Source organism: Balaenoptera acutorostrata, chromosome 1, assembly GCF_949987535.1.
Source record: "Balaenoptera acutorostrata chromosome 1, mBalAcu1.1, whole genome shotgun sequence".
Lineage (NCBI taxonomy): Eukaryota > Metazoa > Chordata > Mammalia > Artiodactyla > Balaenopteridae > Balaenoptera > Balaenoptera acutorostrata.
This window is the reverse complement of record NC_080064.1, coordinates 75,691,390-75,717,961: the sequence shown is the minus strand read 5'-3', so window position 1 is coordinate 75,717,961 and position 26,572 is coordinate 75,691,390. Positions and strand designations below refer to the sequence as shown.

Below are 26,572 nucleotides of genomic sequence, written 5' to 3'. Positions count from 1 at the left end.
TGTGTTTTTGTCTTCTCATTTTGCTTAACTTACTGTGTTTGGGGTCTCCTTTTTGCAGGCTGCAGGTTCATAGTTCCCCTTGTTTTTGGTGTCCGCCCCCAGTGGGTAAGGTTAGTTCAGTGGTTTGTGTAGGCTTCCTGGTGGAGGGGACTGGTACCTGTGTTCTGCTGGATGAGGCTGGATCTTGTATTTCTGGTGGGCAGGACTGCATCTTGTGGTGTGTTTTGGGGTATCTGTGAACTTAGTATGATTTTAGGCAGTTTCTCTGCTAATGGGTGCCTAAAATCACCCATTTTAGCACCCATTTTAATGGGTGGGATTGTGTTCCTGTCTTGCTAGTTGTTTAGCATGGGGTTTCCAGCACTGGAACTTGCTGGTCGTTGAGTGGAGCTGGTTCTTAACGTTGAGAAGATCTCTGGGAGAGCTCTCACCAACTGACATTACATGGGGCCAGGAGGTCTCTGGTGGTCCAGTGTCCTGAACTCGGCTCTCCCACCTCAGAGGCGCAGGCCCGACACCCGGCCAGAGCAACAAGACCCTGTCAGCCACACGGCTTTGAAGAAAAGGGAGAAAAGAAAGAAAGAAAGAAAAATAAATAAAATAAAATAAATAAAGTTATTAAAATAAAAAATTTAAGAAGTAATAAAAAAAAGAAGAGAGCAAAGAAACCAATAAACAAATCCAGCAATGATAACAAGTGCTAAAAACTAAACTAAGCTAAACATATAAATCAGAAACTAGTCAGTCACATACAGCAAACCCCAAGTTTACAGTTGCTCCCAAAGTCCACCACTTCAATTTTGGGATGATTCCTTGTCTATTCAGATATTCCACAGATGCAGGGTACGTCAAGTTGATTGTGGAAATTTAATCCACTGCTTCTGAAGCTGCATGGAGAAATTTCCCTTTCTCTTCTTTTTTCACACAGCTCCTGGGGTTCAACTTTGGGTTTGGCCCTGCCTCTGCATGTAGGTCGCCCTCTGGCATCTGTTCTTCACCCAGACAGGAGGGGGTTAAAGGAGCGGCTGATTAGGGGGCTCTGGCTCACTCAGACTGGGGGAAGGGAGGGCTCTGGAATGTGGGGCGAGCCTGCGGCGGCAGAGGCCAGCATGACGTCGCAACAGCCTGAGGTGCGCCGTGTGTTCTCCCGGGGAAGTTGTCCCTGGATCACGGGACCCTGGCAGTGACGGACTGCACAGGTTCCCGGGAGGGGAGGTGTGGATAGTGATCTGCGCTTGCACACAGGCTTCTTGGTGGCGGCAGCAGCAGCCTTAGCGTCTCATGCCCATCTCTGGGGTCTGTGCTGATAGCCACGGCTCGTGCCCGTCTCTGGAGCTCATTTAGGTGGTGCCCTGAATCCCCTCTCCTCATGCACCCCGAAACAATGGTCTCTTGCCTCTTAGGCAGGTCCAAACTTTTCCCCAGACTCCCTCCCAGCTAGTTGTGGCACACTAGCCCCCTTCAAGCTGTGTTCACACAGCCAACCCCAGTCCTCTCCCTGGGATCTGACCTCCGAAGCCCGAGCCTCAGCTCCCAGCCCATACCTGCCCCAGCGGGTGAGCAGACAAACCTCTCAGGCTGGTGAGTGCTGGTCGGCACTGATCCTCCACGTGGGAATCTCTCCGCTTTGCCCTCTGCACCCCTGTTGCTGCGCTTTCCTCCATGGCTCTGAAGCTTCCCCCCACATCCCCCACTGCCCACCCCCCATCTCTGCCCGTGAAGGGACTTCCTAGCGTGTGGAAACTTTTCCTCCTTCACAGCTCCCTCCCAGAGGTGCGGGTCCTGTCCCTATTCTTTTGTCTCTGTTTTTTCTTTTTTCTTTTGCCCTACCCAGGTATGTGGGGAGTTTCTTGCCTTTTGGGAAGTCTGAGGTCTTCTGCCAGTGTTCAGTAGGTGTTCTGTAGGAGTTGTTCCACATGTAGATGTATCTTTGATGTATTTGTGGGGAGGAAGGTGATCTCCACGCCTTACTCCTCCACCATCTTGAAGGTCCTCTCCTATAAGCTTTTTGGGGAAATAAGTAAAGTGATATGTGTGTAGCACTGGTCACATAGTGTGCTCAACAAATTTTACTATTTTTTAAAAATAGGGTTGAACTAACTTTGATAGGCAATGGAGAAGTATAGAAGGATTTCAAAAAGGAGAGAGGTGATCAATCAAATTGTGGCATCCAAATCACCTGCCAATAATTTTAAGAATCAGTTTAGAGAGTAACCCATCTGGGACACTATTATAATAGTCTAGGCAAGGGTTAGTGAAGGGCTAATCTAGGGAAGAACTAGTGAGAGTGAATGTGACCTGTGCCTTGTCTTGGAGATGCCATCAGTAGGACTTGCTAAGCAATGGTGTGCAGCAAAGGGAGAAGCAGGTGTGATGGGAGAGGATTGTACTGTTAGCAGAAATAGAAGATATGGGATGTGATATTGTGATTTGCAAGAAAAATATGTATTTGGTCATTCAGATAATCAAAACATATTTCTCATATATATTTGATCTTCATCCACAGTTCCTGACTCACAGCTCCGCAAACCCTTGGAATTTTCTGTGTTGAGAGTGACAAAGGTGTCTCATGTTATGATAATGAAGTGACTTTTGGGTCTCACTAAGGTTGAGGGCCAGTTGCCAGGAGAACCAACCATGTGATTAGAGGGTTGGAACTTTCAGTCCCACCCCTGACCTCCAAAGAGGGGAAAGAGGGCTTCCCTGGTGGTGCAGTGGTTGAGAATCTGCCTGCCAATGCAGGGGACACGGGTTCGAGCCCTGGTCTGGGAAGATCCCACATGCCGCAGTGCAACTAGGCCCGTGAGCCACAATTACTGAGCCTGCGCGTCTGGAGCCTGTGCTCCGCAACAAGAGAGGCCGCGATAGTGAGAGGCCCGCGCACCGCGATGAAGAGTGGCCCCCACTTGCCGCAACTAGAGAAAGCCCTCACACAGAGACGAAGACCCAACACAGCCATAAATAAATAAATAAATAAAATTAAAAAAAAAAAAAAAAAAAAAAAAAAAAAAAAAAGAAATCAACAAAGAGGGGAAAGGGCCTGGAGGTTGAATCAATCACCCATAGCCAATAATTTAATCAATCACAATTACATACTGATGCCTCCATAAGAACCCAAGAGGACAGGGTTCAGAGAGCTTCTGGGATGGTGAACACATGGAAATTAGGGAAAGTGGTGCACTAAGAGAAGGCATGGAAGCTCCATGCCCTCTCCCCATACCTATGCAGCTCATCTAACTGACTACTCCTGAGTTATCTCCTTTTATAATAAATTGGTAATCTAGTAAGTAAAATGTTGCTCTGAGTTCTGTTAGCCATTCTAGAAAATTAATCGAGCTCAAGGAGGAGGTCGTGGGAACCTCTGATATATAGCTGGATGGTCAGAACCACAGGTAAAAACACGGGCTTGTAACTGGTGTCTGAAGTCCAAGGAGAGGGTCATGGGAACTGCTAATCTATAGCCTGGACTTGTGACTTGAGCCTGAAGTGGCAGGGGTGGGGGTGGACAATCTTGTAGAACTGAACCCTTCACCTGTGGAATCTGATGTTTAGGGTCATTTTCATAAGTGATACTTGAAGCCATGGATGCACATAAGATTTTTAAATAAAGGGAATATAGAGGGAAAAGAGAAAATAATTAAGGATGGAAACTCTAGAGAAAAACAACATGCAGACAATTCATGGAAAATAAAACAGAGGAACCAGAGAAAGAAGTTTGGAGAAGAACTAGAAAAGGACTATGTTGAGGTATGTTCCCTCTATGCCCACTACAGATTCAATGTAATCCCTATCAAATTACCGATAGCATTTTTCACAAAACAAAAACAAAAAATTTCACAATTTGTGTGGAAACACAAAAGACCCTGAATAGCCAAAGCAATCTTAAGAAAGAAAAATGGAGCTGGAGGAATCAGGCTCCCTGACTTCAGACTATACTCCAAAGCTACAGTAATCAAAAGAGTATGGTACTGACACAAAAACAGAAATATAGATCAATGGAACAGGATATAAAGTCCAGAGATAAACCCATGCACCTATGGTCACCTAATATATGACAAAGGAGGCAAGAATATACAGTGGGGAAAAGACAGTCTCTTCAATAAGCGGTGCTGGGAAAACTGGACAGCTACATGTAAAAGAATGAAATTAGAACATTCTCTAACACCATACACAAAAATAAACTCAAAATGCATTAAAGACCTAAACAGAAGGCTGGATACTGTAAAACTCTTAGAGGAAAACATAGGTTTATGGTTACCAAGGGGAAAAGCAGGGAGAGGGATAAATTGGGAAATTGGGATTGACATATACACACTACTATACATAAAATAGATAACTAATAAGAATGCATTGTATAGCACAGGGAACTCTACTCAATACTCTGTAATGACCTATATGGGAATAGAATCTGAAAAAGTGTGGATATGTGTATATGTATAACTGATTCACTTTGCTGTACAGCAGAAAACTAACACAACATTACAAATCAACTATACTCCAATAAAAATTAATAAAAAAAAGAAAAGGACTGTGATCCTGAATCCAAAGAGAAAAGTTAGTCAACAGTGCTAAGTATAATTGATCCCATGGGCACACATTCATGGACAAATTGGTACAAACAGATACCTCTTTTTTTTTTAACTGAGATGTAACTGACATATAACATTGTATTAATTTCAGGTGTATAACATAATGATTAGACATTTGTGTGTATAAAGTACAGCGTGGTGACTATAGTGAACAATATTGTATTGTATATTTGGGAGTTGCCAAGAGAATAGATCTTAAAAGTTCTTATCACAGGAGATACCTCTTTCTTTGCACACCTGAGTTGTCTTTGAATATCTCAGCATTTGGCTGCCGTCTTTTGGCTACTTTCACTTCTTTCCTAGTGCAGCAATTTCTCAGCCCTTTCCTTTCCACCTGCATTTCTGTGGTTGCTTTAGTGGTTTTTTTTCCCCTCTTGCCTGTGTGCTTGTGGGGAAATGCAGAGAACAGACTATCTGAGGCAGCCCCTTTGGGTAATCCAACACTGATGCTTAAGAATATCAGAGAAAGAAATGAAACCAAGCCCACCTGGGCAAACCATTGAGGCAGGCCCCTGGTGTTCCCCTTTTGTAGCAATCCAACACTAATAATAACAATACCACATGGTTTAGGATCTAAGCACAGACCTACCCTCATTCACCTTAAAATTTCCTGGAAAAGGTGCTCTTGCCTCTCACATAGAACCTTCCAACTCCTCCTCAGCTTTTGCACTGTATTGACGTTTCTGTTTCTATGTCATTTTGTACAGTAATTAGTTCTTTCTTTACCTTGTCACTCAGGGTCCTTTGAATGGGCTTATATCCTCAGAAACCAGCTTAAATTTTGAAAGTTGCTGCATAACTTATGTTGAATGCATTACATACTTGCAGGCAGTGGCAGTCTCGTATTTTTCATAATCACATTTTCATGTGATAATGTATTATACATCAAGAGCCTGTTGGCAGTGAATTAGTTCTAGTGTGGGAAACTTGTAGGCACGGATTAGGTTTGGTTTTGATTTTCCTGCTAATGGGGATTGTGATGTCGAACTTCAGTACAGCACCAAATACCTGACTCTGTTAATGTGTCAGTTTTAAGTGCAAAAGCAGAACTGACTTTTATCAAGGAAGAAGAGAACACATTTTTTTAGTGTGTTTGTTTTTTTATTTTTGTTTCCATTTTTAATAATGGGCTTGATAACTTTCTTGTTAACCAAATTAAGACTTTTGAAAGAGAATAATTGAAGAATGTCAGGGCCTTAAAGATTATAATTTACTGAGTCTGGGTCAAGAGTTGGGCATCTTATTTTTAAGAAGCTTCGTTAATTTTCTGAGGTACACTGAAGTTTGATGATCACTTCTTTTCTGAAATAAGTTTTAGAATGCTACAGAAAAATGAGCATACGTAGGGAACTACCTGGTAAAAATAATTTTAACTAGCTATACTAAAATCTGCAATTACTTGTAGCTTAAAAGCCTTTAAAATATGGACAGGTCTTTCTGAAAATTTGTAGACAGGAGAACTTTCAGAAAACTGAACAAAGGCCAATATCATATCTAAATATTTTTGAAGAAATAGAAGAGATCCAGGCAACTGTGGGCTGAAAAAAAAAACAACACAGTATTGAGAATATTCTCATAATGTTAGTTCTTCAACCATGCTAAGGCTGAGCAAAAGGAAATGGGCTGAAACTAGAGCGTGAGGGATTTAGGTTAGAATGTAAGAGTTTTAAGACTGGGAGGAATATTGGAACAACTTCCTAAGAAACATTGTGCAACCTCTTCCTCTAGAGGTTGTTAAAAATAGGATAGATTTTCATGTCTGGTTTAAATCTGGTGCTGCCCAAAAGTGAAGGAAAGCCAAAGTGCTTTATTTTATGCCTCATATATACTTTGAAGACTTTTTAAAGTCTATTTCCTCATTTCAAATATTGGAAACCAAGGATTCGTGTTATAATATGGCATCATTAATTTTTAAAATATTCTTTCACCTTAAGTGAATTTTGCTTTATAAGCTATGTGTATATATATTGCTTTGCCTTAAGACTTTTATCTCATTTCCATGGAAAATAAGAATTGCTAAGCACATCCACTCCCACCCCACCTCCTTTTTTTCTTCTGCTTTGGTACACTGTGTTTTTGGTCACATGTATACACAACAAAGTTCAAATAAGTAGTCACAGGAACCTTTTCTGGCAGGCTTTGGCAAATCAAGTATATGCTATATAATGTATAATAATTATACGTGGAGAAAAGAGGCAGAGGGCCCAGAAGCTCTTGGCAGCTGTGCTGTCTGGTTAGAAAAGGAAGCAAGTTACAGAGTTTGGACATTCAGTTCTGAGACGTTATTCCTGAGTCAACAGGATTTTAATTATGTATGTGGCCTAGAAGAGACATTTACGCAAGAGGAACATATTGTTGTCGAATGTGTTTGTGATTCTGATCCCGGTTCAGAAGTGGAAAGAAGCCAAAAGTAATTTCTGAAGGTAAATAACTGGATTGAAGGAACATAGAATAATGATCCGTCTCCTAGTGGGAGGGAAATAAGCAGTATCCCTGGCTTTCCTTTCCCACTCTCTTGTTCAACACACTCCCTTTTCTTTTACTGTTATCTTTTTGTAAAAAAAAAAAATCTATATATCTAAATATAGATATATATATAGATATTTTTTAACACAACATTCATTCATTTTAAATCACACTATTTAGACAGAAATAAAGGGTGTGTTAAATATAACTTCATCTTTGAACATCTTTTTCTCCTGTCATGATGTTAAGGTCACTTAGAGTTTTTGTTTATAAATTTGGTGTGTTCTAGCATATATGTTAGTGTGGTTTTGGAAAAAGTGTAAAATTTACTGCCCTGAACTGAGTTACTGCATGAGCAATAGAAAGCCTATTCTGATTTAGGGTGGATAATTTCTCTCTTATGGATGGATTAGGAGGGATCAAAAGGCCCGCAGAAGGCAAAGAATTAGCTTTTTTGAAAGCAAGCTTTTCTTCCTGAGACTCCATTCCTTGATTCATTCACTGATTGATAGATTGAGTCAATCATTCACTATTTACTGAGCACCCACGATGTGTCAGTTCTACCATGAGGTCTCAGCAGTAGACCTAGGATTATTCTTGTTTTGTTTTAATTTACCTTTTAACTTAACTTCTCCACACCCCTTCATGTGTGCTGCAATGATCGTGACAACTGCTTTAATAGCTGACAGTTACTGAGCACTTATCAGATATTGTCCTTAGGGCTTTTATAAATTATCTTATTTAATTTTCACAGCAAGCAACCTTATGAAGTAGGTCTTGTTAACAACCTCATTTAGGGAGGAAGGAACTTAGTACAGGGAGAATGGGTATCTTGCACAAGGTCACATACCTAATGAGTGAACCCAGGCCGTGGGACTCTGAGCTTTTTCTTAACCCCATTCTTTACTGCCTCCCGGGATTATTTATTCTATGGTTTTTTGATTTAGAGATTTTCTTTAGGTGTAAATTCCCAAGACCACCTCTATGCCTCATTAAATGATCTTTTTTTTTTTTTTAAATAAATATATTTATTTATTTTTGGCTGCGTTGGGTCTTCGTTGCTGTGCGGGCTTTCTCCAGTTGCGGCAAGTGGGAGCTACTCTTGGTTATGGTGCGCGGACTTCTCATTGCGGTGGCTTCTCTTGTTGCGGAGCACAGGCTCTAGGCGCATGGGCTTCAGTAGTTGCGGCATGCGGGTCCAGTAGTTGTGGCTCGCAGGCTCTAGAGCACAGGCTCAGTAGTTGTGGCTCACGGGCCTAGTTGCTCCACGGCATGTAGGATCCTCCCGGACTAGGGCTTGAACCTGTGTCCCTTGCATTGGCAGGCAGATTCTTAACTGCTGCGCCACCAGGGAAGCCCAAATGATCATTTTTACCTTCTGTTTTCATCTCTTTTACCTCCTTGAAATCCATCTATAGTTTTTTTTAAAGAAAACAATAAACTGCCTGAGTCTCCAGTTATTTTAGGTTTTCAACACTTTCTTAATGCAGTCTTGATTCTGTCTTAAACCTTTAAAAATAACCAAATCAATGTGGCACATTTGCAAAGGTTAATGTAAAATAAATTATTTTAGAACATTAAATGACCTTTTCGTCTAATCTCCATACAGAGAAAAACAATCCTTGTTTTGAGTGCTTTGAGTAACTAAAAATACTAAAAACCCTATGAAGTTCTTTGGTGAAGGGAAGAAAAGTGCAGATAAGTGTGTACAGTATTGGTTTTCTCCAACTTAGTAAGAGATTGCAAAACAGTCTTCAGCAAACCTAGAAATGACAACTATGATTTTATAAGCATGAGAACTCGAATCGTGTTTCTTTAATGCCATATTATTCAGTTATACCTTCAAAAAAAACTTCCTTTTAAGACGAGCCAGACCTGCCAAACCAACATATCATCTTGGAGCAATTAAAGGTTTTAGGGTTCCCCCCCTCTGGAATCTTATTTCCAGTTGACAGATTTTGAAGGTTCCCCAAGGGTAACCATTTAGTAGATGTCATGTACCTTTTAATGTGGGGCTTGCAGAAAGCAAATGATCACTTTGTTAGAACCTGGGGGCTCATATTTGGCTTTGCTCTGTGCAGCCAGAGTTAGCATCTACAATGGCTGGGGACACGTAAAATCCAGGTTCCCCTCTTCACCTCTTGGCTCTACCATTCGCTAGATAGCTGTGTGATCTTGGGCAAGTTAACTACTAGTGCCTTGGGTTTTGCTTCAGGAAATAGGAGGGGAATAACAACAGCACCTATCTCAGAAAGTTGTTGTGAAATAAGATAATCTATGAAAAGCATGTGGCAGAGTGCCTGGCCCATAATAAACACCCAATAAATGTTAGATTTTATCCATCCCAACGGTGGTGAAATTGAAGGTGACTTATATTGAACTCAGTTCTTTTACATTGCCTTAATAGAATGATTTGATGTTCACACTGTAATTTGTGGCTTCATAGCATTAGAGACTTCGAGGATTTTTAATATTCTTAGTTACTCAAAACACAAAAGATTGTTTTTCTCTATAGGGACATTGGAGATAAAAGTCACTTTATATTCTAAAATAATTTATTTTATATTAACCTTTTCAAATGTGCTATATTGATTTGGTTACATTATAAGGGTTTTAGAGAGAATTAAGAGAGTAAATGGACAGTTTTTGACATCTAGCCTCTACAGCCAGGAGACTTGGTTAGTGAGACATGTAAATGGAGACTCTGGGATCTCTAAGAGGCCGAGAGAGTGTGAGGGTAGAGGGCATGGACTCTGGGTTTGGAGAGGCTAGAGGTGCCTGGATCAAGCGGAGGGGGTTGGTCCTGTGATTCCCAAACTGTGTTCTCTCAAAGTGTTAACTGTAATAGTAGGCATGACCTGCAAAAAATGATTCCCTAGTGAAACAAGTTTGGAAAGTCCTGGGTTAAACATAGTTAAATGGATTTCCTTATTGTACAACCAAACAATAATCAGCCTAGTCTCAATTCCAGCCCTGCCTCTTTTTAGCCATAAGACTTTAGATGGATTGGTTAACTTCTTCTGTTTCCCCAGTTGTCAGATGGGGATAGTAATGGTACCTTCATTGGTTTATAATGATTTAAATGAGTTAAAACTTGGTGGCTGGCTTGGAGTAAGCACTATATAAGTGTCAACTCTTATTAATGTGGTGGAGGGAGCATAGGAAGTGGTGTTATTAAATCGCAGCTGTGGACTTTAGGCCACAAAATATCTTTGAGGCACTAAAGATTGTCTATAAAGTGGGAGCAAAAATACCTACTTCCTCAGCTCATTGTGAGCAATGTAATGTACATGACAGATATGGAAAACATGAAGCGTAGTACAGTGTGAAAAGTACATGGTAGATATACCATGTCAGGTATGATTATTCCCTAAGTCTCTATTAATATTATTCACTAAAATACATAAATGCTGGGTTGATGGCATGGTGAGACTTGCACAAACTGAATATAAAATCAGTAGAAAGCAACTTGTGTATTGACATGGAGTATCCTGAGCTTCTGCCTTTTTCTGGCTGTTTGGGAACAGTGGGGAGAAGTGGAAATAAACCTCTGTCAGGGGCCTGTGTCTAGTTCAGGTTAAATATGAACCTGAACTGATTCAGGCCTAAAGAGCCAGGGTTGGGAGAGGCTAGATGTGCCTGGATCACGGGCAGAAGTCCGGCTAATCCCAAACTGTTAACTGTGATAGTAGGCGTCACCTTTATGTATGGTTTCACTCATCAAATAAATTTAGAATGTCCTGGATTCAACATGGTTAAGTGATGTTTCTATTGTAGAACCCTTCAGATTCTTTGATCTGTGAATGTGATACTTTAATATGAATTCTGAAACTTTAGGAAAGGAATATGCTTTGCAGCATTTCATAAATCAGTCCTTTTCTTCTTTCTTCATAAGCGTCTTGTGGAACTGGGGTGCCCTAGAATACACTTTAGAACAACTGACCTAGGGCAATTGTGCATCCTTCATGTTCACGTCAGTCCTTAGTTCTCCCAAAAGGCTGCTAACGGCCCGATATACCAACCAGGCTTTCTTAGTATCAGCAGGATTCAGCCTTGACTTGTTTCTAGCAGTGAAGTGGTACATTTAAACCTGTAATAGGTTGAACTATATGAAACTGCTGCTATTTGACCACCTTTGACCTATCAAAATGACAGTTTCATGTGGTTCCAAATAATAGGATAGTGACTGCAAATGCCATGCATGTCCACCTGGTTCAGGTGTTCCTTCCTAATTATACCTGGACTAGTGTTTAGAGACTGGATTATCCCATTTTGTACCTGCATTGAACAAATGTATGTAAAGCATATTATATACCTCAGACAACGCTGTCCATAGCAATTTACCTGTAAGCTATTACCTACCTGCCTCTCATTTTAGCAGTGAAATACTTGCTGCAAACAGTTTGGAGGAAGATGAGGCAAAAATGACACCTGAATTTTTCTTTCAGCCCCTGAGTGCCCCCACCTCTGCTGCTTCTGGACTTCCCAGATGCTTGGGTCAGCGGTTTCCACCTGCTCTGAGACTTCCAGGGTGACTCTCATGGAGCTGTAACTGTAGCTAGATGCTGGCTGCAGGCCCCCTGGAAGTTGGTTCCCTGCTGGCCTTGGTGGAGAGGGCTTGGCACTTGCCTCCTACTGGGCCAGGTGTATCGAGAAGGTTGACTCTTGAAGGGGGCTACAAGTTAAATGGGTGAATAATTAAAAATTTGTTCACTTATCTGTTCTTTCCCTCAACACATGATTGTGGGTGCTCCCCAAATATGCCCAGTTCACTGTGCTAGTTTGAGGAGGCAGTGGTGGACAAGGTCGACTCCCTGCCTTCCCTCAGCAACTTGGAATCTAGCAAGGGAGGCGGAAGTCGGCAGGCAGGTGCAGCCAGGCGTGGTGAGCATGGCAGTGGAAGAGTCAGGGAAGCCGGGAAGAAAGTGGGTGGGGACAGGGGCCAGGAGGACATGCTGAGCATTGTGTAGTCAAAATTCCCTGCTCTGATGGGGAATAAGTTGTACAGTGTTTCCACCCCACCTGTCTGAGACTGAGAAGAGGCCCTGTCCTGTAGGCAGTTCTCAAAGGGTCACTCTTATCCAAACATTCTATCTGTCCTGCTGTCCAGGGAATCCACATTGTGGTCTTTGGGGCTTTAAAATACCTATCGTTCAGCACCAATTTGTGAACTCTGTAGGCAGCATCGAGAAAAAGGGCAAGTCGGGCCCATTTTAATTCATTCAATATGCAAAAAAAAAAATTTACAAATCAGATATGTCAAGGTGAAATACACAGTCATTTCAAAAATAGACTTCTTGATCTCTTCAGCTTACTGCGTTCCGACCAGCCCGTCAATACAGAGCTCTGTATTAGGGAATCATTCACACTACAGAGTGATTCTCCATTTTCACAGATGGAGTTACCGCAAAGTTTCTCTAATAATTACTCTTTTTTGGTAATTCATGTCTGATCTTATCTTGAGAGGTTAAATTTACCATCAATTCTAAGGAGCCATCGAGTGCCCAGAACCTGATTCTGCATTTATCCTCATGCTGCATATGGCCTTTTGATCATTCTGAAGTGAGCTAGTAGAAGTCTGCTATGGTAAAACCTAGAATTTTACTCTAAATTTTTGTATTCTATTAAATATCATTGTCTTTCCCTTAAAAAATTTGGGGGTCTTGGAGATGGGATGGCTAAAGAAAGGAAATGGCTTAATTAAGTTTGAAAGGTTGTGTAAATGTTATTTTAAATGAAGAAAGAGATTACATGACTATTCTCATTTTTTAAAAGTTAATATTCTCCAGAATATGATAACATAACAATAATGATCATAATTAGCTTAAGTCAAAGATAGAGTTCTTTTATTAGCACTCATGTATTTCCTTGAATCATGTCAAATGGATATCCATATTATTGCATTATAACATTTTATTTTCCTTAATAGCATTATGAAATTACTTAAAAGGCCAGGTAAAAAAATGTTTCTCAAATTTCAGGTCATGACCCATTAGTGCATAGGAAAATTAATAAAATGAGTCATGATGATATTTTATACAAATGAAAAAATAGAACAGAAAATATCAGAGTGCATCACACTTTGAAAGGGTAGGTTTTGTTTCATATACATACTTTTTTATATATATGTATATATAGCATAATAAACATATAATGTGAGTGTGCTGAATCAAAAATTTTAAATGTATTTCTTACTGTAGAATGCAGACAGAAAGTTTGAGAAATCTTAAGATAGAGAATGTTCAAAATAAAAAGTAAAAAAAAGACCATGTTACTCTACACACTAAATATTATTTTAAATGCTAAATATCTTTATTGAAGCAGTGTCCTAAGCCTTAGCAGATTTACAGTTCTAATATAAAAAGAGGTGTTCAGGCAAAATATATTCATATACATGTATGTGTATGTGCATACAAACACTTACCTATATATAAAAATTTTAAAACCTTTAAATATATTTAAAACCTTTAAAATATAATTAGAAATAGAACTTCCCATCCTATGAATAACCATTGTTAACAGTGTAAATCAAGGATGCAGTTATGCTGATGTTTTAACAGTGTTCACTCACTCATATACTAAGCTAAACGGTGTGGAAAAATTTACATGTAGTTGCTACATTTTTAGTTTAAAATTTAAAGCCTATTTAGCACCTACCCTGTCATTAGCCTGGGACTATAGTAGATGGTCTGTGTGATGCAGCTGCAATGCAGAAAGAAATTCTGAAACTGCATTTAATGGTTGAGAAGAGTCAATCTTATGCCTCATCTTAATGGGATTTTTTCCCTGATCGCTCTCTGATCTGAATCGGTCTTGCTGAACATTGTAACACTGCTTTGCTCATTCTTCATTGTGGACCATATAGGCTACCTGGGAACTCTCGGGACTAGAAACATTCCAGACATTCCTTAACACAATGTTCCTCAAAAGGTTGGTTTCTTAGGATCCGGCAGGAGCACTGCCTGCATAAGCCTTTCATTAGCAGCCGGCCAGACAGCGGCAGCTGCCTCTTTGCTCTGAAAGACTTGCTTCACTCAACTGGAAGTCCATCAAACTAGCTTTTAGAGGGGTAAACGAGGACACTGTGATTCTCGGTAAAGAAGAATCAATCAGTGGGACCGAGTTTCCAGCAGCACAGTGAAGCTACACATAGATTGTATATCTTGGTATGATGTGTGTTTTCTTTGGAAAGAGGCATTTAAATGAAGTCTCCTACAGCAAAAGCTTGGTCCCCCAGAACCAAGAGTCTCAATCACTTTGAACGAATTCAAGAAATACAAATTCTACCCTGGAACTCTTATTAGCTGCCTTTCTTATAAAAATAATTACAGGATGCACCATTTCCCTCCTTTTCCCTATTAATATTTCCGAATCTGCCTTCCTCCCTCCCTTCTCTCCTCTTGCTTCTCAAATACTTCCTTTGAAGTTCTCTAATTCTCTTTTTAGACCAGAACACATTGATATCAAGCATTCCAGGGTTGAAGGTTTTCAAGGAGAACACAAAAACCAAGAAACTTTTTTCACATAGAACTGGGTCCCTTCACATTCTTTCTGGCCGATGGGCTATTCACTGCCAACCTCAGGGGTTTGGTTTGCCTAGAATTCTCTTTAACTCAGCCCCTCCTCTTGGTTTCCACATTCCTTGATAAACACAGTCAAGCTCAGCATCTTTCTCAAAAACACAAAACCCTAGTGTAAGGGCTTATGCACAATTCTCATTCCATGAAATATGAGTTCTTGGCCAAGTGTTATAGCCTGTGATCACGCAGCTGGATCTGGGTGATCGGACCAGTGGAGTTTGTCCTCAGACCCTATTCTTTCTCAGTGACCCATGAGGTACTGAACAAACTAGAGGTACTCTATATTCAGCCTGTGACTGACTGCCAATGAAATGTGACTCAGCAGCCAGGGACTCATCACAGAACGAGATGATTGAGAAGCTAAGGGATCATTTCACACTCCTAATGTACAGTATGATAGCTGGAAGGAAAGCCGTTAGCTTCAGGGATGAGCGATTTTCTCTCCCCATCTCTCCCTCCAGGTAGCTTTCGGCTGGGGTTCACAGAAAGTGCTGTTAAAATGAGAGTAAGGTGGGCAGTGCTTTTCCTGTAGCACGTATAGGACACGTGCATTTCTGCGTCCTTTGTTGCCTTATTTGTTAGTCACTTTTCTGGTGACATTTAACCAGAGGCCTTTTGACTTTGGAATCTGTGACAGAATTTTCTTTCTTTCTTTCTTTTTTTTTTTAAATTGAAGTACAGTTGCTGTACAATATTATATGTTACAGATGTACAATACAGTGGCTCACAATTTTTAAAGGGTATATTCCATTTATAGTTATTATAAACTGTTGGCTATATTCCCCGTGCTGTACAATATATCCTAGTAGCTTATTTTATACCTAATAGTTTGTACCTCTTACTCTCCTACCCCTATATGGCCCCTCCCCCCGCCTTCTCCCCACTGGTAACCACTAGTTTGTTCTCTATATCTGTGAGTCTGTTGCTTTTTCGCTATATTCACTAGTTTGTTGTAATTTTTAGATTCCACATGTAAGTGATATCATACAGTGTTACATCTTTCTCTGTCTGACTTATTCCACTTAGCATAATGTATGGCAGAATTTTCAAACGCTGGCTTTGAAATAGAGAAACTCACCTAGACAAGTCCTATAAGATGTTGTCACCTAAAAATACCCCTAGTGGGTCATTGGGAGCAGGAAATGAAGCAGAGATAGCAAGTTCATACTGACTTTTAAAAGAGTCACTATGGAGTGTTTACAAGGATCCCACAGATGACTAAAATTAGTTTGTTTATTCTGCACAGCATTAGCCAGTGCTGACTCAAGATGGTGATACAAGCAGTGTTAAGCTGTGAGCTCACCAGGAAACTCATTCCCTAAAATTATTCTCTGACAGAGAAAGACCCCTAGTTCACATCAGTGGATGGAAGATGAGGTATAAATAGTAACTTGCTATGCCATCACTCAGAAGCTGTGTTTTCCGCTTGTCTCCAGATCTCTGTTTCTTGAAAATGTGAAAGCCTCCTGATCAGTCTCAGTGTGGTGTGTGTGGTGTGTGTGGTGTGTGTGTGTGTGTGTGTGTGTGTGTGTGTGCATCATCCTTTTAGTGGTGCAATACAATAATTGGAAAAAAAAGGCTAAGTGATCTGGTTAGGATCATTTCAGCAACTCACTGACACTTAAAACTGAGTTTTGGGCCCTATAAAGGTCCTATGAGCTGATAAGTATAAATGGTCAATTGATTAGAAACATGTTCAGATAGGTGTAGGCAGAGAAGGCTATGTAGTCACGTGTGCTGCTGGGGTGGCTTCTTTGTTACGAAAAACGTTTTTCTGTGTACAGTTGACCCTTAAACAACATGGATGTTAGTGATGCTGATCTTCCTTGCAGTCAAAAATCCACATATAACTTATCGTGAGCCCTCAGTATCTGAGGTTCTTCCGTATTCTCAGTTTCAACCAACTGCAGACTCTGTAGTACTGTAGTATTTATTATTGCAAAAAATCCACGTATAAGTGGACCTTCACAGTGCAAACCCACGTTGTTCAAGGGCCAAATGTGTTTAAAGGTCAGCTTATCAGAATAAAGCTGCATCCATACTCTACTGAAGTTACTGCTTTGGTTGATTCACTCAAGCAGTCAATTCCATAAAGAAAGAAATCCTACAAATCAACCATTTAAATAAATGGGCTAATCAACCCAGTAAAAAAGTGGCTCTAGCATTTCTGTACCAGCCCATAATCTGTTATGTTCTCTCTTCATGGCTGATTTTTAAAAGAGATTCATACAGATTTTCTACAGCATTCATTGCAGGACACAACTAAATATTCTTTAGTGTGTGCCAGAGTCATTTTAGTCCTAAACCATTCTATTTCTCTGTAGGTGCCCATTCTCTGCCACTGATAACTTTCCCCCATCTGCTTAATCCATTTTCTGGCTTATTAAGTACTGGGATTATTTCTTTAGTGACAAAGCCTTCAAACTATGCATCACTGATTTTCTATTTTTGAAGCCCTGGAATTTTCCTTGTTGGGACACTGAGTGCTTTATTTCTAATTAGGTTTTCCTTCTTACTCATATTTGGCTTTGCTTTATCAATAAATTACACAACCAATAATTAGGAACAGGATCCCAGCGTGTGCTGCAAACACGATTCCCAGTCAGTCACTGGCGGGAAAGAAGGGACATTTCAGGGAGAGATGGAATTCGGACTGCAATGCAGGCAAGATGACTCTTGGGCTTGATAATGGAATGAGAAGTTGTTCATTTTTAAGCAACTTACTCAGGTTGGTGGTAGTTCTCTTTTGTAGTCAGATGAAAGTTTTTAGTAGAAACCATCCCCTTTTATTGGCTATTTCCTTTAAAATAGCCTTTATACCAAGAGGCAGCTTTAGAAAAAGCCGTTGGACCCGTCTGCTGTAAAACCAGGGTTGAGCAAAATGCTCCAGAAGTGAAGTATTTTCTAAGATTCTGTTCTAATACCTCCACCTCCATGAAGTCTTTCCTAATCTCCCCCGCTGGGAACCATGTCTCCATCCTATCAACTCCCACAGCACTTTGAGACAATCCAGGTAAGGTACTCAGCACAGAGCCTGGTGTAAAGCAAGCATTGATTATTATTGTCCCTGTCTCTTTGTATTATGTATCACCTTCTGCTGGAGGGTCTAATGAAGCATTTTATCCTCAGCAGTGACTCACACTTTCTGGTACCTCTAAGCATGTATTGAATGAATAATAGATTGTCAGTCCATCTCAGGTATATTTGACTCTCAGGCTTGACATTCAGTAGACACTCGATAAGTACAGGGCTAATGAATATTCAATGAATGGATATAAACAAAAAAATCCACCACCGAAGTTCAGCTTTTATCTTCACAGGGTTAACTTTCCTAGTCGCCTGTTAGTGCCAAAGACATTGAACAACAATAACTTTACTCCTGAGCCCAGTTCCTATAAATGACCTACCAGTTATTTAAATAACTAGCCAACTAGCTTCATCGGCATGCCCCATATGCAGAGTAAAATAATTATGGCTAATACTTGTTGGGCGTTTGCTTTGTGCCAGGCTCCGTTCTGAGCACTTTACATGCACTCACTTATTAAATTCTCGCTGCAATCTGTTCTAAAGACAAGGCACTGAGGCACGATGATGTTAAATCCTTTGCCCCAGGTCAGGCACTTGACAAATACTGCATGGCAGCTGGAACTGGGCTGGAGTTGCAGATGAGTTATGGTTTGATGGCCTATATCTCCCTGCTTTGTGCAAAATGTAAAACAAGAACAAATGCCGGAAGCAGTCCAGCCAAGATGCTGCTGCCCAGAGGCTTTATGTCTCTCTCAAATACCTCTCTGCTTTCCTTTTCATTGAAAGTGTCCCAGGTAGAGAGGGAGAGGAGGTCCACAGAAGCTGTTGCTTGGCTTGTGAGCACAGAAAATGTTTACTTCATGACTCAGACTCCGTACCATTGTAAGGGTCTGCTCCATCAGTAAGCACCACCCTGCCTTACCTACTCCCACTTTCTCTCTCATACTCCGATCTCTCCCTGCTCTTCCCTTAGCTTCGAATTTTCCACTTCCCTACCCTCCTTCAATTGTCTGGGCCCTACAGGTCAGTCAAGATTCAACTTAGATGACACCTCTTGCTGGAAGCCCTCCCTGACCATCTCAGACAGGTGTCAGATCCCTACAACTCCTTGTGTCCCCTCCTATCCTGGCTTATCATTCTACATTGTAATTGTTGGTTTAATCATCTCTGCTTCTAGACTGTGAACTCATCAAGGGTGGAAACCCTGTCGTGTCCACTGGTATCTGGAGATCCCAGTGTCAATTCTGGGCACAGAGGTGCGTCATAAATATTTGTTGAATGAACAAATAGGTGAATAAATAAAAGTGTTCCCTTGCAAGTTTATTCCATTCTGAAAACATTACATAAACCAACTGCAGGGACTCTGCATATCCATATTCAGATGCCTGAGATTGGCCAGAAGGACACAGGCAAGAATAACAGGTTAGAGATATTATTTCTTTGTCCCTATGTATCAGAAAGAAAATATCCCACTATCCAACCCAAGACCATAGGCGTAAATAATGTTTGATGAGGGAAAAAAAATAAGCCTGAAAAATTTGTGGCTGGAAAAAAATGTTTCAAACAGCATTTTGTTTTTCCCTTCTGTGGGCTTGTTGTATAAATTATGTGTGAGACAAATATGTGATAGAGAGATTCAGTGGTAATTACTTGTTCTCAAATGTCTGGTTAACCACGCCTCTTAATCCCACATACAGTAGTTTAGCACAGAATTAAATTCTGCCCTTTAGGCAGGATCAGCATCTGGAGTTTCGTGTTTCTGTAGTTTAAATGTTTTTTTCCCACTATTTGTACTTTTCCATTTAGAATAAATGCACTGGGTGTGTGTGGGGAAATATAAATAGAATGGGATTTTTATGATTCAACTCATCATCCTTATTGGTTTGTGGTCGATTTTTGTAGATACTAATTTTTAAAATTACCTATCTCTAATTAGTTACAGGAACATAGTAAGAATTGCTGGGCCACTCTCCTCTAATGAATCTAGAATCTTCTCTTTGCCAATAATCAAAGTCTTTAATTTTATAAAGGAAAATCATTTCCTTCAACCTTTACTCCCAAAATGCAGAGACTTCATGGGACAGTGTTGTTTGACATAATTAGGGAGAAAGATTTTTCCCTGCTGCCATACATAGCAGGAATGGGGGAGGGGAAGAGGCATTGATCTAATCAACTGGGGACTCTCTTGCCCCCGTATCAGTGGTAGTACTTATTTATTCATTCAGCATCCATTAATGTTCACTGTGTGCCTAGAATGTCCTGGAAGCTGCTATTTACTGGCAATATAAAAAGAACCAAGACATGGTCTCTGTCCTCAAGGAGCTTACAATGGAGTGGGAGACAGTTGTATAAATAACTGCCATCAAACAAGACGAGTCTTACGTGGGAGTCTATACAAAGTGCAGCAAAGCTTTAGGAGAAGAATTTAAGCTGGCTGGGGAAGTGAGGGATGTGGGTTCACAGGGAGGAGAGCATCTGAGCTGAGACGTGCAGGAGCAGGGGTTTGCCAGGCAGCAGAGCCGGTGACTGAGTGATGGGGGAAGGTGCTCTAGACACAGGGCTGAGAAAAGTGGGTCCTTGGAATCTTTGGGGCTTTATGATCAGTGACATGTGGCCTGTGACCCACCTCACAACTCACAGAGGCACATCAGTGTGAGGCTACCTGGGGAAGATGCTGAGGTTGGTGAGGATCTGTTCAGATTGGCCTGGAAGGGGGTGGGGGGCGACGGAGAGAGTGGGAGAAAGAGGGAGAGAGAGACAGACAGAAAGTGTGTGTTAGTTCACTCTGGCAGCCATATCAGGGTGAGGAGGCAGAGGCAGCAGGACCTGTGCTGTAAGGCACAAGATCTGGACTGACTCAAGTTTCCAGCGCGTGGTCATGGCCATCTACATCCTCCCAGTACAGCTTAGGCTGAGCCTTTCACGCAAATTAATTTGAAGGCAGAAAGAGGAATTTAGCCCAACATTAGAATATTCTGATGGCGTGAGGTGGGATATTTTCAAAATAGAGTTTACTTTTTGGGGGGAGGATATTTGTGTGTGTTAATCTATTAAATAATGTATTTAACCTTAGAGAGGTAATTCCAACACTTCCAACAGAGAACCAACCAAGGCTCCTTCATGGTTCTCCATCAGCATTTCCCCTTTTTCTTTTCTTTTTTTTTAAGAATATCAGTCAACCCTTTTGTTTTTTTAAGTTTATTTATTTATTTATTTTTGGCTGTGTTGGGTCTTCGTTGCTGCGTGCGGGCTTTCTCTAGTTGCGGCGAGCGGGGGCTACCTTTGTTGCAGTGCGAGGGCTTCTCACTGCGGTGGCTTCTCTTGTTGTGGAGCACGGGCTCTAGGCGCGCAGGCTTCAGGAGCTGTGGCACGTGGGCTCAACAGTTGTGGTTCGCGGGCTCTAGAGCGCAGGCTCAGTAGTTGTGGCGCACAGGCTTAGTTGCTCCGCAACATGTGGGGTCTTCCTGGACCAGGGCTCAAACCCGTGTTCCCTGCATTTGCAGGCGGATTCTTAACCACTGCGCCACCAGGGAAGTCCTCCCCTTTCTCTTGAAAAGCAGTTCATAAATACCTTCTTCATGCTTTACACAAAGTAAAAAATTATGGCTCCATTGGAGCCAGCGAAAATATAGGGAAGAAGGTTATTTTTATAGTTCACATAAAATCTGTGATGTCAAATCTATTCTTCCAGTAGCCTAAATCTTCTATTTAATTGTATATTGACATTTTTCTGTGCTTATGTCCATGTAAGTACTTATATCTGTTTCCATAGCTCTTCAGAATTTTGGGAAGGAAATTCTGCTCCAACCACCCTAATCTACTACTGACCCCTGTGTTCTGTTGATGAGGTCCCTTTGTGCCATGGCACAGTCCATTTTCCTATCTGAATTGTTCCATCTTAGAAATCCATGAACCTCTCCTTCTTCAGAATCTGGCTCAAAATTAAATTTCGCTGATAAATTTAATCACTATTCCAATTGTATCTTTGTTTCTTGACAACATTTATCAACTATTAAAACTTGCATATAAGTTTCTGTTTAAGCCTTCTTGAACATTTTAATGTACATATTTTGGGCATTTTCAAACAGTATCATCCTTAACCTAGTGTAAGTGTTCAATAGATGGTGACCCAAACTGATGGACAGAAAGTGGAAACACATTTTCATCTGTCTGTCCTAATTTTATGTTTACCTCTAAAATTTCAGAATTTTTTTCTAGAACCCAAAGTACTTGTTGCATCAGGACATAATCTCTATTTCTAACTTCTCAGTACAGTTCTATAAAAATTAAAAAATATATATTTTATATGCACAGAAAAGTACAGAATATAAAAAAACCAGAATTTTAAAAGGGAAATATCCTCTCATATATGTTCTAGATGTTTTATTTTTGTTAGAAAGAAATAAAATATTAAAGATGTAATTGATATCCCTTTTGTAACCCTCTCTTACACTATTTCCTTTCTTTTCTTCCTAGAGGCAACCATAGTCCTGAAATTGGTGCTTTTACTTCCCATCTCTGTTCCTATGCTTTTACTAAATATGTATTTTTCCATACTTAATATATTTATTAATGTTTATGTTTTAAAATTTTACCTAAAATATATCTTCACATATCTGGATTTTGTTATTTTTTCCAGTCTAAGAATCTCTGTATTTTATTAAACAGATGTAATCTATTCATATTTATTGTGATTATTGACATGTTTGGGATTGGAATTTTTTACTTACCAACATTTTTCAATGCTTTTTTTCTTCTTTCTTGTTATTTTTATAAGTAATCATTTCTGTATTTGTTTGTTTGTTTGTTTCCACACTGTTTTGGACAATAAACACTCTATCTTCCTAATGTGGTTACCACTTTAAATTTTAAAATGTGCATCATTAGAAAAACTCCAAGTCTGTACTCACCTTCTCAATCTTAGTCTCTTGGTATTCATCCAGACATTTTATTCCCTATACAAATACAAATACCTTTTTTCCTTTTTCTTTCTAAGAAAAATGGTTATACTATACACACTCTTCTATAGCTTACTTTTCTCAAATATATCTTTTGAACATTTTTCTATGTCAGTAATATGGTTCTGTCTCTTTTTCTTAATGGCTACATAGTAATGATGATGATGACCAACATTTGCTGAGTGATTACACTGTGCCAAGAGTTTCTGTCATCTATAGTTTACAAGAACCATATGTGGAAGAAGCTCCATTTTGAAAATAAGGAACCTGAGGCTTAGAGGGGAGTGGTAGGTAAAATAATGGCCCCCAAAGATGTCCTCGTTTAAATCCCTGGAACCTGTGAATGTATTACCATACAGGGCAAAAGGGATTTTGCAGATGGGTTAAAGGTTAAGACCTTGAGATGGGGAGATTATTCTGAATCATCTGGGTAGGCCCAATCTAATCACTTGAGTCTTTAAAATTAGAACCTTTTTTGTCTGGGTTAGAGAGAGAGACAACAGTAGAAGCAGGGTCAGAGAGGTGACAGTGTGAGAGGGATTCAGTACTCTGCTGCTGTTTTTGAGACGTAGGGGTCTACATGCAGGGACCAGCAAGAGGACTTTAGGAGCTAAGGGCTGACCTCAGCTAACATCCAGCAAGGAAACAGAGCCCTCAGTTCTACAACCACGTGGAACTGAAGTCTGTCAACACCTGAAGGAGCAAGGAAAGGGGTCCTCTCCTGGACTCTGAAAGAAGGACCCGAGCACTGCCAACACGTTGGTTTCAATCCAGTGAGACCCATACCAGACTTCTGACCTACCAAACTATAAGATAATGAATTTGGGTTACTTTACACCTCTAAAATTGTGGTAATTTGTTATGATGGCCATAATAGAAAACAAATACAAGGAACCACAATGAGAAATTTACAGTGAAATGGGAACTCAGACTCAGGTGGTCTGACTCCAAGATGTGTGTACAGCTAAATCATTATTTATTAGCCAGTCCATATTGATGGGCATTTAGATTGCTTTCAATTTACAGTATGTCAGACAATGGGACAGTAGCTTTCCTGATATCTATATCTTCAAATACTTTAGCTAGAATTTCTACAGGAAAATTTCCTAAAAGTGAAATTATTGGGTCAGAGGAGAATCACATTAAGTATTTTTATAAATACTGCCAAATTACCTGGCAAAATGTTCCCAATGAAGCTCTTAGACTAGAACTGAAATCAGCAGGGAAAGAATTAACAAAAAGTATGGATGGATCTGGGTTATTGGTGACCATTTCAGCAAAGAAAAGAACTGAAATGATCAAATAACTGAAAGTGCCTTTCTCCTTCATTTTAACTGGAGGACTTGCAGACATCTGTTCCAGAACAGTTCCTCTGGCTTTGTCTTCTCTCTGTGCATTGTGGACAAATTCACTTTGTGCTTTTACTTCTGAGTCTTGCTTTTTGGCCTTTGAGGCCATAACGACTGGCAAAAATAAATAGCCTTTTCAGTAAGGATCCCTTGTGCTACACATACATTCTAAAATACTCTATTACTTCAACTGAGGCTAGATTTTCTCACGTGCACAATAGGTACTTCAAAATACTAATAGCATTTCATTAATTTTGAATGATAGTCTTCTCAGCAGGGCCCTGGAACTCAACTTATGGAAGAAATCACTGGTTAAAGAAAACTAACATAGCAACCAGCTCACGTGTATGGGCTCTGTGACTAGCTGGCATTTTATGGGAGTCACCAAAGCAGGCCTGATAAGATTTAATGGCCAATTCCTCACGTGACTCTACGTCAAAACAACCTCTACATTGCTGGAAACAACTTTTACTTTCTTTGGGCATCTTAACCCCACTCATTTATCTGGAAAGCGGTCTCCTTCACTCCTGGCTTACACCAATGCTTTTGTTGTGCTTGTAGATCTGATAGCATCCTTTTTTCCCAGGCTCTTTCTTTGTTCTAGAACTTCTTTATCTCTCACTCTACTGCCTCAGAGATTTTGGTTCTCTCCTTATGCTGTGATTTTTCCAACTTTAGAGTTATAAAAACTTTGACTCAATTGTTCTGCTTGTTTTTCTCTCTTTTGCTCAACTGCTAGATCCTGGGACATTGTCATAAACATCCTCATGGCTGTGAAATGGAAAGATGTCTAACTAATGATGTTTGTTTGTTTACTTATTTATTTATTTTTGCTTCATTTTACCTAGGAAACCAGACTGGAAAATTTGAATTCTGATTAAATTTGGGGTATTATAATGAATAATAATACCTCCTATTTATTGAACATTTACCATGTGCCTGACACTATTAATTTTTTTAAAAAATGCTTTAACTTAAAGTCTTCAGGGCCATTCTGTGAGGTAGGTGCTACTATCATCCCCATTTCACTGTTGAGGAAATCGAGGCTTTAAGAAGTTAGGCAATCTGATCCAGGCTGTGTAGTAGTAAATGATAAAGCTGAGATTGAAACACAAGCTTGTTTGACCAGTCTGTACTCTTAACCACTCTACCAGAATGTTCTTTGGCATTTCAAAATCATTTGTAAGCATACTTCCAAGAACATTTTTAACAGAAAAATGTTAAACACAGAGCTACTTAGTTGTGATGAAGTAGAAAGAATACTGGGATAGGAGTCAAAAGGGGGAGTCTCAGCTGTGTCCTTAACTAACTGAGCAAGTCCCCAGGCAAGTCGGTTCACCAGCCCCTCCCTTATCTTTTTTTTTCCCCCCATCTGTAAAAGTGCCAATCTTCTAGCATTCTTAAAAAAAAACTTGGGGCTTCCCTGGTGGCGCAGTGGTTGAGAATCTGCCTGCCAATTCAGGGGACACGGGTTGGAGCCCTGGTCTGGGAAGATCCCACATGCTGCGGAGCAACTGGGCCCGTGAGCCACAATTGCTGAGCCTGCGCGTCTGGAGCCTGTGCTCCGCAACAAGAGAGGCAGCGACAGTGAGAGGCCCGCGCACCGCGATGAAGAGTGGCCCCCACTCGCCGCAGCTAGAGAAAGCCCTCGCACAGAAACGAAGACCGAACATACCCCAAAATTAATCAATCAATAAATAAATTTATTTAAAAAAAAACAAAAAAAACCCCTTGATTTCCTCTTCTTTAATTTTTCCTATACTAAGATAGATGAAATCTGCTGCTCCCATATCATTTGTGACAGTTAAGGCTGGTATCAAATGAGTCAGTTGGCACAGGGCTACTTGTTCTGAAAAAAGAAGAAAAAAGCAATGATTAAATGCCACACCCCCTCCCCAGGCAGAGAGCAAGCTAAGCATAATGACTCAAGTTCAAAGCCTAGAAAATCTAGGAGGAAATGGGGTGGATATATTCTTCTGTCTCTAATTTTCTCTGTGTATATTCATCTTTGACCATAACGATGTGGATGAATGTGTGGCTTATCAGTTAATCATCATCTCAAATTTGCTCAAGCCATTGTATAGCAATAATGCAACCAAACTGTCTTTGTCCAGTTGGAAATGAGACCCAGCCATCGAGAAGACTTGCTAACTTTCTCAAGCATGTATCTTCATTCTATCACATAGCTTTTTCCTATCTCATGTGTTTTTGGCTGAATTGTGTCCCCACAAAATTCATATGTTGAAGTCCTAACCCTAATACCTCACCATGTGACTGTATTTGGAGATGGGGCCTTTAAAGGGGGTAATTAAGATAAAATGAAGTCATATTGGTGGGCCCTAATCCAATATAACTGGTGTCCTAATAAGAAGAGGAGATTAGGACACAGAAACAAAGTTGGAAGGACGGCCATGTGAGGGCATAGAGAGAAGGTGGCCATCAGCAAGCCAAGAAGAGAGGCCTCAGGAGAAAACAAACCTGTTAACACCTTGATCTTGGACTTCCAGACTCCAGAACTGTGAGAAAATAAAATTCTGTTGCTTAAGTCAACCTATCTTTGGTATTTTGTTATGGCAGCCCTTGCAAATTAATATACCATGTTT

At 40.3% G+C, this 26,572-nt stretch overlaps 1 protein-coding gene across 7 annotated transcripts in view; it reads left to right on the top strand.

The window, feature by feature from the left end:
- DDAH1 (dimethylarginine dimethylaminohydrolase 1) overlaps positions 1–26,572 on the top strand; it is a 252,938-nt gene that overhangs the window by 36,830 nt on the left and 189,536 nt on the right. The window lies entirely within an intron of this gene.